This window comes from Gossypium raimondii, chromosome 10 (genome assembly GCF_025698545.1).
Source record: "Gossypium raimondii isolate GPD5lz chromosome 10, ASM2569854v1, whole genome shotgun sequence".
Taxonomy (NCBI): Eukaryota; Viridiplantae; Streptophyta; class Magnoliopsida; order Malvales; family Malvaceae; genus Gossypium; species Gossypium raimondii.
Genome location: NC_068574.1, coordinates 39,266,941 through 39,280,725, shown reverse-complemented (window position 1 = coordinate 39,280,725; position 13,785 = coordinate 39,266,941). Strand labels below are relative to the sequence as shown.

At 38.4% G+C, this 13,785-nt stretch overlaps 1 non-coding gene across 1 annotated transcript; it reads right to left on the bottom strand.

Annotated features, from left to right (window-relative positions):
• Positions 1 to 9,390: 9,390 nt before the first annotated feature.
• On the bottom strand, positions 9,391 to 9,497 carry LOC128034421 (small nucleolar RNA R71). The gene has a single exon (XR_008190546.1). It is a non-coding gene; the product is annotated as a small nucleolar RNA R71 (small nucleolar RNA).
• Positions 9,498 to 13,785: the final 4,288 nt, after the last annotated feature.

Sequence of the window (13,785 nt, the reverse complement as noted above, 5' to 3'; positions counted from 1 at the left end):
ACTCCACACCTACCCAGCTTAAGCAACAAAATAAATATTCTATTGCGTAACCCAGGACTTGAACCTCAGACCTCACAGTTACTCAACACGCCATCTTGCCACAAGACCACAATCCATTTTTGTGATATAAAACCAACACTAATATTTATAAGGCCTAAGTGCTAGTGTCCAGATTCAATTAAGAGCAAAACTAAAAATTCAGCAAAAGCCAAGACTTGTACCCAGACTTCTCAAACACTCCCATACACACCCAAATCACTTAGCCATTATAGAAAACAAGCAATCAGTGACAAAACATTGCAAAAATTAAAAACTTAAATTTTGGGGCATTATAACTCTACCCTTTTAACGAAATTTTGGCCTCAAAATTTACCTGATCAGAATAGGTGAGGGTATTGTTGTCGTATCGCCTCTTCGAGTTCCCACGTGGATTCTTCTGAACTGTGATTACACTATTGCACTTTGACTGAAGGAATAGATTTCTTCCTTAATACTTTAACCTCACGATCAAAAATCTGCACTGGTTCCTCCTCGAAGGTCAGGTCTAGCCTAACCTCAATTTCCTCAACTTGAACAATGTGTGTGGGATCAGAGCGGTAATGCCTTAACATGGAGACGTGGAACACATCATGAATTCGTTCTAATTCTGGAGGCAAATCAAGTTGATAAGCAACTGGTCCCACATGCTTCAATATACGGTAAGGCCCACTAAACCTAGGGCTAAGCTTACCCTTCCGTCCTAACATTAGTATCTTTTTCCATGGGGAAACCTTGAGAAATACATAGTCCCCTTTCATAAACAGTATTCTAGTCCCACTAAATCTCTCAACGTTTAAGATCTGTGTAAGACTTCTGCCTATCAGATGCTTCCTTCAACAGGTCTCGAATCAATTTTACCTTCTCTTTGGTATCAGAAACTAACTCTGGCCCCTAGAACTCTCCGCTCGCCTAGTTCAGTCTAACAGGTAGGAGTACGACACATACGACCATATAATGCCTTATACGGTGCCATTTGAATACTGGACTAGTAGCTATTATTGTAAACAAACTTTGCTAGCGGCAAATAGTCTTCGCAACTGCCTCGAAAATCCATCACACAACACCTTGACTTATCCTTCAAAATTTGAATCACCCTCTCAGATTGACCACCTGTCTGGGGATGAAACGCAGTACTAAAGTCCAGTCTTGTACCCAAATCCTCGTGTAACTTCTTCCAAAACTGAGACGTAAAACGAGGATCTCTATCTGATATAATAGAAACCGGTACCCCATGTAGTCTTACAATCTCAGCCACATACAGCTTAGCCATCTTCTATAAGGAGTAATCAGTACAGACTAGTATGAAATGGGTAGACTTAGTTAATCGATGATGACCCATACCGAATCCTTCTTAGTAGGCATTAAGGGCAGCCCACTCACAAAATCCATGGTTACTCTCTCCCACTTCCAAAGTGGAATTTTAACCGGCTGAAGCAACCCTGAAGGTAACTGATGTTCAGCCTTCACTTGCTGACAAGTTAAACCCTTACCCAAAAAATCTGTTACTTCATGTGTTAGTCCAGGCCACCAGTACAGCACACGAAGATCTCGATACATTTTATTCCCGCCTGGATGGATAGCATAAGGACTACTACGCGCCTCTCGTAGAATAGACTGCCTCAAATCATTATCCCTCGGTGCACAGACTCTTCCACGGAAACACAGTACTACTTCACTATTTAACCCAAAATTCGAAGTTCCCCATTCTCAACATATCGGAAATGAGGAACCAGTGACATCCAAAAACTGTTTACCCTTTATCTGTTAGTCCATATCAGTCTAACTTGTAACTCAGCCAACAAACTACCATCATCAAACAAGTTAAGACGAGCAAACATCGTTCTCAACTCAGATACAGCCCTACAGCTCAATACGTCAGCTACCAAGTTAGCCTTACCAGGATGGTATTCAATCGAGCAATCATAATCTTTAAGCAGCTCTATCCATCTTCGCTGTCTAAGATTCAACTCCTTCTGAGTGAGGAGGTACTTAGGACTTTTATGATCTGTTTAGATAGTACACTTCTCAGCGTAGAGATAGCGCCTCCAAATTTTTAATGCGAATACCACCACAGCTAACTCCAAGTCATGAGTAGGGTAATTCACCTCGTGAGGCTTGAGCTGTTGAGAGGCATAAGCAACCACCTTACCCTCTTGCATCAGCACACAACCCAAACCAACGTGTGATGCATCACTGCAGACAGTGAATTCTTTCCCAGACTTTCGCTGTATTAAGACAGGGGCCTCAGTCAGAACTTTCTTCGATTTCTCAAAACTTTCTTGCTGCTTATCAGTCCAGTTAAACGGTACTCCTTTATGCAAAAACTTAGTCAGGGTTGTAGCAATTAAGGAAAACCCCTCAACAAAACGTCTGTCATACCCTGTTAGACCCAAAAAACTTCGAATCTCAGATACGGCCTTAGGTGATTTCAATTCCAATACAGTTTCAATTTCCTGAGGATCAACCCTGATCCCCTCGACAGACACCACGTAACCAAGAAATGTCACTTCACGCAGCCAAAACTCACACTTGCTAAACTTAGCATACAATTGTTTCTCCCTGAAAATCTGCAGAACAATTCAGAGATATGCATCATGCTCATCCTCATATCTCGAGTAAACCAAGATATCATCTATGAATACCACTATGAACCGATCCAAGTAGGGCTGGAATACTCAGTTTATTAGGTCTATGAAGGTAGCTGGTGCATTCGTCAGCCCAAACAGCATTACTAGGAACTCGTAATGACCATAGCGAGTCCTAAATGCATTCTTATACACATCAGCCTCCTTAACTGTCAACTGATGGTACCCAAAACGAAGATCTATTTTGGAGAAAACTGAAGCTCCTTGCAACTGATCAAATAAATCATCTATCCTTGGCAAAGGATACTTATTCTTGATAGTCAGTTTATTCAATTACCGATACTCGATACACATGTGCATGGTCCCATCCTTTTTCTTCACGAACAACACTAGTGCTCCCCACGGAGACACACTAGGTCAAATGAATCCTTGATCCAACAGTTCTTGGATTTAAGCTTTTAATTCCACCAACTCCTTCGGTGCCATCCTATAAGGGGCGACAGAAACTAGAGTCGTTCCTGGCAGAAGCTCAATTCCAAATTTAACTTCGTGGTTCGGAGGCAACCCCAGGAGCTCATTTGGAAAAACATCAGAAAAATCCTAAACAGTTCTCACATCCCCAACAGAAAGACCTTCAGATTCAGATACATTAACATAGGCTAGAAACGCCTCACAACCCTTGCGAACCAGTTTTTTGGTCCTTAAAGTAGAGATCACATTAGACAGAAAGTCCCTTCGCTCCCTGATCACAGCCACCTCCTCATCCTCAATAGTCTTCAATACCATATGCTTAGCAGCACAATCCAAATTAGCACGGTGTTTTACCAATCAATCCATCCCCAAAATTAGGTCGAATTCACAAAAAGGTAGCTCTAGCAAATCTGCTAGAAATATAACTCATTGAACCTCTCAGGGCACATCTCTGAATAACTTGTCTACCCTTACTGATTGTCCCAGTGGACTTAACATAGTCATCTTATTAACAGTACTCTCACACATAATACCCAAGGTGCCAGCTACAGTACATGCAATGTATGAATGCGTAGACCCTATATCAATTAAAGTAGTGTAAGGTTCATTATGAATTAGGAACATACCAGTTATAGCTCTTAGAGAGTCACCATCCTCTCGACAACGAGCAGCATAAACAAGTGCTGGCCCAATCTTCTTCCAACACTCACCCAGATGATGTCTCCCGCAATCAGCACAAAGCTGTAGTCTTGCAACAAAAACCCCAGCTCGAATTGGCCCACCAAACCTAGCCTTTTTTTAGGCCTTCCAGAAGGACTTGAGGGCTCTGAATCCTTCCTAAACCTACTTCTATCTTTCTCACGGTTCTGCTGCTCAGAGCGCTTCACATCCTCAGCGATTTTTACCTTTTTCATAATTGCAGCAAAGTCTCGGTCCCTCTACGGAGCTATCAAAACTCGCAACTCATCCTGGAGGCCATCCTCAAATCGTACATAGCGTTCATATCCTGTCACCACTATTCCATGAGCAGACCGACACAATCGCAAAAACTCTGCCTCATATTCAGCCACAGTTTTATTCCCCTGAATCAAACTTAAGAATTCCTTTCTTCGGGCGTCTACATAACTTGCACCCACATACTTCCCTTGAAAAGCTGATTTAAAGAAATCCCGTGTTAACTGCTCAACCTGAGTACCTTCTATCAAAGTAGGCCACCACTGATAGGCTTCATCTCGCAGTAAAGACATTGCACGTTTTTGCTTTTGCTCAGAGGTATAGTCGAGGTCATCCATTATTCTTTCCATGGCTTCCAAATAGTATTCAGCCACATTAGAGGCTACTTCAGAAACACCCCTAAAAATTTCTGCTCTATTAGACCGAAATCATTCTTAAATCGACCCACAGTCCACAACACCTGTACTGGTCCCTGCGATCCTTTCCAGAATACTGAGCATAGCTTGGGATAGTGCATCATCCCCAGCCACTCAGTCGAATAATCCTGTCTCAGTCACCGGTGAAGCTGGTGCTTCCCTAGCCTCCACATTAGGCATGTGGCCCGATGTCGAAGACCCAGCCTTAGCATTCCCTCGACCTTTACAACGACCTCGAGTACCCCTTCCGCGAGTACCTCTGGTGCTCATATCTAGCAACATATTATCTGATTACAAAGTCTTTTGCATTACTTAGTAATTCCAATAATTATTGACAGATATTTTATAAGAAGCAATAATCAGAGTTTGTTTTCGTAATTTAAAAGTCTACCTACTGTTTCTGTTTTCCTACAATTTCAGTTTCCCTAATTAAAGAGTTTCAGTACAGTCTTAGTATCTATGGTAATCTCTCAGTAAATTTCAGTTTAAGCAGTCTAAAATATATAGAAACATACAGATTTGGCGCTGGAGACTCGGTGTGCCACACTTGTAACCTTCAAAAATAATTCGAAACAAATTTCCAAAAATTCTAGATATTTTCAAACCCATTCCACAACCGATTTTTGCAACTTGACTCTAATACCACTAAATGTAACACTCATGTCTTTGAAAACAGTAATTATTTTGAAAATCCATTTTCAAAACTAACTAGTAGTAAAAAAATATGTAAGTAAAAACCCAATTAAAATTTAAAACCAAATTAAAGGCCTTATTACAAAAACAAAACCCAACTTATAATTTAAATCAGAATAAATGCAGATATGAAAAGCAGTGGTTGTGTGGCCATCTCTGAGTCCCTCGCAACTCTGAATCGCCTATGGCTGAGGATTACCTGCACAGTTAAAGGAGAAGGTGAGTTTATGAAACTCAGTGTGTAATCCCCTTCTAAATAATCACTATGCAAAATGTAGAATCAATTTAGGCCTGAGCCCTATACAGTATCAGTACAGTATGGCCTTAGCCCATTACAGTAACAGTATAGGCCTTAGCCTAATACAGAAGTATTGTGGGCCTTAGGCCATTACAGTAACACTGTGGGCCTTAGCCCAATACAGAAATAGTGTGGGCCTTATCCCATTACAGTAAACATTACAATGCAGTAATCAAACCCACCTCAATACAACCAACACACCACTCCGTACTACCAACACACCTTGTGGGGATAAAATCGACCCACCTAGCCAACACACCAATATTACAGCAAAGCTGCCAGTAACAGTAATGCAGCAAAGCTACCAATAACAGTAACGTAGGAAAGCTACCAGTAACAGTATATATGGCATAGCCATCAGAATAATATACTTCCCCTATATCAGAATCCCAACCCCATGCGGTATGTCATGTCTTAAATCATACGTGTATGCAGTATGTCATACTCAGTAGCAGTCATATATATCATAAATCAAATCGGTCATACATAACATAAGGCCATAACAGTCATTCCATCTTCTAGAGGTATAACTGTCACTTTACCCTTTGGGAGTATTTTAGTCATTTTACATTTCGAGGGTATTTTGATAATTTTACTCTTGAGGGTATTTTGGTAATTTTACCTTATGAGGGTATTTCGGTAATTTTACCCTTTGAGGTATTTTGATAATTTTACCCTTCGAGGGTATTTTGGTAATTTTAGCCTATGGGGGTATTTCAGTAATTTTACCGTTAAAGGGAATTTCAATAATTTTACCTTTCGAGGTTATTTCGATAATTTTACCTTATGGGGGTATTTTGATAATTGGTGGCCCATTTCGGCTTAAGCCCTTGAAAATGCTCATGGAAGCCTCTACAGCCCAACACCATGTTTCGTGGGTTCGGTTTACCACATGAGCGTTCGTACGCTCATATGGTCTTAACGCTATCTTTTCCAGCTTTTGTCGATTTGCAGTTGAGAGGGTGTGATCACACACTTGATTACGAGAAGAGTGCAACCTCTACGTACACCAACCTAGATTCAACATAATCCAACGTCAGTCCTTTAACTGTTAGGGTAAGACACCCTCTCTTTTTTTACAAGACACAACCCAAAAAAAATCACCATCTTTACCTTGCTTGTATGAGGGCAACCCTACTGTTCCAAACCGCTAACCCAAAAGCAATCACACGCTGCAACGATAATCTACACCACACAATGACCTTCATAGACTAAATTAGGCCATAATAGTGGCCAACAGGGTATTCGGTTTAAATATAGAGAATGGAAAGGAACCGGTTAAAACAAAAAGCAAGGAGTATCGTGACTTACTGATAATTTGCAATACTTACAGCACTTGAACAGCAACCGTGAAAAGAAGATCAGCGCAGGGAGTGCTCGAACAGAGGAATATCAATCGACTAAACCCCACACAAAGAAATGAGATAGTTCTTAGTTCAAAAGAAAAATAAAATAATACTAGGTAAGAGTCAAAATAGAAAGAGAGAGGAAAGCATTCAGTCAAAGAAAAAAAGGGGGAGAGGAAAGGGATTCGGCCAAGAGAGAGATGGAAAGGGAGAAGAGAAAGGAGAGTTTGGCAGCAAAAATGAAGGGGAAGAAGGAAGGGATATTCGGCCAACAGAGAGAAGAGGAAAAAGAAAAAGAATTAGAAAAGTATACAAACCCAAGAAGAAACTTGCCGAAAACCAAAAGCTGCAATACGAAACTGACCAAAACGAGACAAGTAGAGAAAACAACGCAAGACACTGATTACCCAAAATGCCGAAGACCAAATTCGGGACACCCATACCCCTAGCCAAAATTCCCAAGGTGAAAACTCACTAAACATCAAAACTCTTCTCAACCCACTCCTAAATTTTCTCCTCAAATCTTTCCCCTTATCCCTCCTTGATGTTCTCCATCAAATCCTCTTCAACTCTCTACATGACCAATTCAAACTCCACTCAACAGTATTCTAGTCCAACCGCACCACTTACCCAGCTCAAGCAACAAAATAAATATTCCATTGCGCAACCTAGGACTTGAACCTCAAACCTCACAGTTACTCAACACGCTATATTGCCACCAGACCACAAGCCCTTTTTGTGATATAAAACGAACACTAATATTTATAAGGCCTAAGTGCCAGTGTCCAGATTCAATTAAGAGCAAAACTAAAAATTCTGCAAAAGCCAAGACTTGAACCCAAGCTTCTCAAACACTCCCATACACACCCAAATCACTAAGCCATTATAGCAAACAAGCAATCAGTGACAAAACACTGAAAAAATTAAAAACTTAAATTTTGAGGCATTACAGGATTTGGTTCTTGTTCCTTATCCTTTATAATTTTATTATTGTTGTTATGAACATGTCCATGAACAATTGTGATATTGATATGTTTAATTTAATTAATATGGCTTAATTTAATTCATGTTAGGTTGATTGCATTTCATCTACTTAATTTATTAAAATTGTGTTTGTGTTGTTATAGGCCTCGGTAAGATGTTTGATTAAGTAAAACCATGACTAAGTTATTCTTGCATTACAATTGTAAGGTAACTAATGAATTAATTATTTAAACGGATTGAAATTGTAATTAATTGACACAATGCTTAATCGATGCATGTTTAATCATCTAAGGTAGTTGAGGATTAAATTAGAAACGGTATCTAACGATACATTAGCCTTGCATAACTTGCAATATTATTGTGATTAAACCGTTTCAAGGTATAAATACATTGTTACCTCACATAATCTTTTACTTGCTTAGGAAAATTGAATTAATTGTTTGAATTGGCATAGAGATATGTACAAGAGATTATTTTGATTTCATAAGTATGTATGTGCATTAGCAAATTTTCTTTTTAAAATTTTTTAATTGGTTGAATTGACATAGAGATATAGTCAAGAGACATATGGATTTTGGTATGTGAGTATGTTCATAAGTTAGCAAATTACCGAGTTGTCGTGAATTTATTCGTAACAACTTTGAACATGAGTTTAATAATTCTAAGTTAAGAAATGTAATTAATCTAACACAATTATGTCATCTTGATTAAAATCATCTTTCGAAATCGTGCATTTGAACTTTTATTTTATTTTTATTTATTTTACTTAGTTAAAAATCTTTGTTTTTAATCACCTCTTCAAATCAAAATATTTTTCTTCACCAAAGTGTTTTTAAAATTGTATTCATAAATAATTCTTTTCACAGTACTTGTGGGTACGATAACTCGACATTTACTTGTCAGTTTATTACTTGTTGCAATTGTGTATACTTGTACATTTCTGTCATTCGAAGTTTTTGGCGCCGGTGCCGGGAACTATTTTAAAAAGTCATTATTTGTGAATTTGTGAAGTTTTCATTTTGGCTTTTTTTTGTTCAATTTTAACTTAATTTATTCTTCCGTGTTTATGAGTATTGATCGAATCATCGATTTACTCCCCATAGAACCTAAGATTGAAAGAACTTTCTACAGCAAAGAAGACAAGCAAGTCAGAGAAGGACCGAAGAGATGAACTTCGAAAATCCAAACCAAGGAAACGAAGCAAACCCTGCTCAAAATCCTATCCGTATTGCTAATGATAGGGAGATGGACAGTTTGTCGTGCCAATGTTTCATGATCTTACTCCAGGTATTAGGAGACCAGAAATTGAGGCAAAATAGTTTGAGCTGAAGCTAGTCATGTTCTAGATGCTTCAGATAGTGGGCCAATTTAGTGGAATGCCTACCGAAGATCATCATCTTCACTTAAGATTGTTTGTGGAGGTGAGTGATTCTTGCAAGTTAGCTAGAGTACTCGAAGATGCACTATGATTGAAACTGTTCCCATATTCACTAAAGGACAAAGCTCGAGCCTGGTTGAACTCATTGCCACCAAATTCAATTTCCACATGGCAAGAGTTAGCAGAAAGATTCCTCATGCAGTATTTCCCACCTAGCAAGAATGCTAAGTTGAGGAACGAGATCACTGCTTTCCAACAAATGGATGATGAGTCCTTTTATGAGGCCTGGGAAAGGTACAAAGAATTATTACAAAAGTTCCCTCATCATGAAATACCATATTGTATCCAACTTGAGACGTTTTCTAATGGTCTCAATGCTTACACGAGGATGGTAGTGTATGTTAGAGTATGCCCAAAGATCAATCATGAGATGGTTGTAATAACATACTTGATTACCATGTTTATTAATATAAGGCGTTACCATTATTATTTTAGTTTCTTTTCTGTGTGTATATATAAATTGTTTTATAATAATGTCCTGAGAATAATATGATTATTCTTAAAAGGTCCTTAGTCAAGTATTATTGTTGGATAGGACAACAATAATACATTAAGACTAACGTGTAGTTGATTGATGATAAAGAGTTGTCATTGATATGGAATGTCAAAATTGATGCATTAATATGTGTATTAGAGAACAACATATTGGACTGACCCGTTATGAGTGTTTCTTGGATTATTATGTAATTGTCACAACATTACTCATAGTGATTAAAATGTATATGATCCTTAAACTTGAGATCGTCATAATCCCAACATCGTGAGTTGTATATTTTGATACAATGAAATGTACACCGTAACTGGTTGTTCTATAAAGGCTGATGTTGGATATACCACGATCTATGTAGAGGGATATGGTTGATCGATATAGGATAAGTCCCTCCTACATAATGGGAGTAATATCCTAGGCCACTTGATTGAGTGAGACAAGAAATGCATAGCCAAGCTCAAATAAGCTGATATGAGATGTCATACTTATTTATATATCATAGTCTACTTAAGATATCAAGGAATATGGAATGGACTATGCAAGTGTGACTATTCCATGACTTGTGTCCAATCCAGAGATAAAGGACTTAAGGATTATTGCATGAAAGGTTAATCATAAAAAGGTTATGTCGAATCATGATTTCTTGTGACGTAGGTAGCAATGATGCATTGCTAGGTGCCACTCATTGTTTGTAACATTGGAATCGTTCTAGTATTACTGCTAACGTTACAAGAACCTACAGGGTCACACCCTATAGTTGAAATGAACGGAATTAAACATAGTTGGTATTGTGCTTGGTTGTCACTTGAATTAAATTAATAATATAATTAATTTAATTGGGTAATCAAATATCGAACACATTATGTACAAGGTTGTTGTACGCATAATGAGAACATTAATTTGGTTAGTATATAAATTCAAATAAATATAGAGTTTACCGAAATCATTATTATAATTAATGTAATTATAACTTTTGGTTTAAAACATTGTTTATTTATTTAATTTCTAGAAACCCTAAAAATAGATACAAAAAGCCTATTTTTTCTTTGCTTGGGGTCTAGCATCCGTCAAAGCAAAGCCCTTTCCAAAATAATTTTGGGGATTCCTTCCATTCATTGTCAACTGGGTGGATTACGTAGAGGCCGGAGTCACGATAGATTGCAGCTTGGTTGGATAGTAGATCAAATTACTCGTTGCTGAGGCGTTGCTGTCTACTCAGAATAAAGATTCGGTAATTTTGAAACCTTTATTTCACCTCGATTCGTTCCTCACACATGGATCCATGGTTAGGATCGCCAAATGTTTTATTTATCCGCTACGCCGTAGGGGTGCCGGCGTTCCAACAGTGGACACTTTTGCTAATGGTGCTCTCCTTTCTAATTCTTATTATGAGGCTTATAAAATCATTCAGAGGATTGCCAGTAACAATTATCAATGACCAATCAATTGAGCAGCGTCAGGAAGACGAGTCATTGGAATACATGAAGTAAACACTCTTACTTCACTCGCATCTCAGGTATCCTCAATATCCTCAATGCTTAAAAATTTTGCAACTAATGGGTTTAATAGTTTTGGAGCATAGCCATCGGATCAATTTGAAAATGTAGCCTGTGTTTATTATGGGGAAGGACACTTGTTCGAAGAATGTCCATCAAACCAAAAATTCGTGTATTACATGGGTACCCAGAACCAAACCCGTGTAAGGTAAGGACTACAATCCAATTACTATAACCCATCGTGGTGAAACAACCCTAATTTCTCCTAGAGTAACCAAGGGGCTGGATCTAGTAACACATATGCCCAACGTAGACCAACCCAACCACCTATTTTTACCCAACAAGTTCAGAAACAACCTCAAGCTGAACAATCCAATGGCTTAATCCAAAGCCAAGCAGCTAGATTGAAAAACCTAAGAAACCAAATGGGCCAGCTTGCAACTGAACTTAGAAAACAACCACAAGGTGCTTTACCCAGTGGTATTTAGAATCTGAGGAATCCAGGGAAGGAGCATTGTAAAGCGTTGACATTGAGGAGCGGAAAGACAGTAGAGCCCAACACCGTTGAAGTTGAAGATGAGCCAGCTAATGCTCAAGGCTTAGAGAAAGTTAAATCGACTGTTGAAATTTTAGTTTCATCGGAATCTGAATCTGTAAAATCCAATAAGGTAACTTTTAAACCAGCTAATTCTGATAAACTAACAACTTCAATAGATACAGAATTGGCACAGAAGACAAATCAACCAGTTCCAATAAAAAAACCTCCGCCACCCTACCCTCAAAGACTTCAGAAGCAGAAGCAGGAAATTCAAATCAAGAAGTTCCTAGACATGCACAAGAAAATTCATATCAACATCCCGTTGGTTGAAGAACTGGAACAAATGCTGAACGACATCAAAGTCATGAAGGATATCCTATAAAAAATTAATGACTTGGAGAATTTGAGGTGGTAGCCCTGATAAAGGAATGCAATGCATATCTTCAAGACAAACTACCCCCAAAGTTGAAGGATCCTGGATGTTTTACCTTACCTTGCAACATTGGAACAACATATTGTGGTAAGACACTCTGTGATCTAGGTACGAGTATCAACCTGATGCCCATGTCAATATTTAGAAAGTTAGAGATAGGTGAAGTTAGACCTACTACGGTTACACTTCAATTAGCAGAACGATCCTCAGGACATCCAGAAGGAGAAATCCAGGACGTATTGGTACGTGTAGAAAACTTTATTTTTCTTGTTGTCTTTGTTATTCTAGACTTTGAAGCAGACAAAGAAGTGTCAATCATCTTAGGAAGGCATTTCCTAGCAACCGGAAGGACCCTTATTGATGTGCAGAAGGGTGATCTTACTATACGTGTTCAGGACGATCATGTAACATTTAATGTTTTTAAGCCTATGTGATTTTCTGACACGATTGATGATTGCTCTGTAGTTTCCAATTTAGAGGAAATAATCATGGGAAAGGAACTCAACTATGTTAAGGACTTAGTGGAACAAATTTTGACATCAGACCCTTCAAATGATGAAGAGGAGTATGAATACTTAGCCTTGTTAGAAGCCAATCAAAGGGGATTTAATCCACAATCTCATTTTAAATCTTTGGAGTTAGAGAATAGGGATTATGCCCAACCAAAAGCGTCAATCGAGAAGCCACCTAAATTAGAACTGAAGGTACTCCCGTTACATTTAAAATATGTTTATTTTGGTAATGCTTCTACTTTTCCCGTGATTGTTTCAGCGGAATTAATCGTTGAGCAAAAAGAGAAACTCATCCTAGTATTGAAGCAATTCAAGAAGGCTATTGGATGGACAATAGCTAATATTCGTGGCATTAGTCTGTCTGTATGCATGCACAAGATCATCCTAGAAGATGGCGAAAAAGTGATGATTGATGGACAACAAAGACTAAACCCTATCATGAAGGATGTGGTAAAGAAAGAAATCATTAAGTGGTTAGATGCAGGTATAATTTACCCCATCTCAGTGCGTGGGTAAGTCTGGTCCAGTGCATGCCAGAGAAAGGAGGTATTACGATTATTGAGAATGAGAATAACGAGTTGATACCAACTAGAACGGTTACAGGATGGAGAATTTGCATCAATTATCAAAAGTTGAACAAGGCAACTAGGAAAAATCACTTTCGTTTGTCGTTTTTAGACCAAATACTGGATAGACTCGCAGGGTGAGACTATTACTATTTTCTCGATTGATACTCAGGGTATAATTAGATTACAGTAGCAATGAAAGGTCAACACAAGACAACATTCACCTATTTATATAGTACATTTGTATTTAGACGCATGCCATTTGGTTTATGTAATGCACCTGCTACATTTCAAAGATGTATGATGTCTATTTTTACTGATATGGTTGAGAAATACTTGAAAGTCTTTATGGATGATTTTTCAGTATTCGGAGATACATATGATGATTTCCTAGCCAATCTAGCCAAGGTATTAAGGCGATGCGAAGAAACAAACCTCGTACTCAACTGGGAAAAGTGTCATTTCATGGTATGAGAAGGTATTGTTCTAGGGCATCAGATAGCAAGACTTGGAATCAAGGTAGATA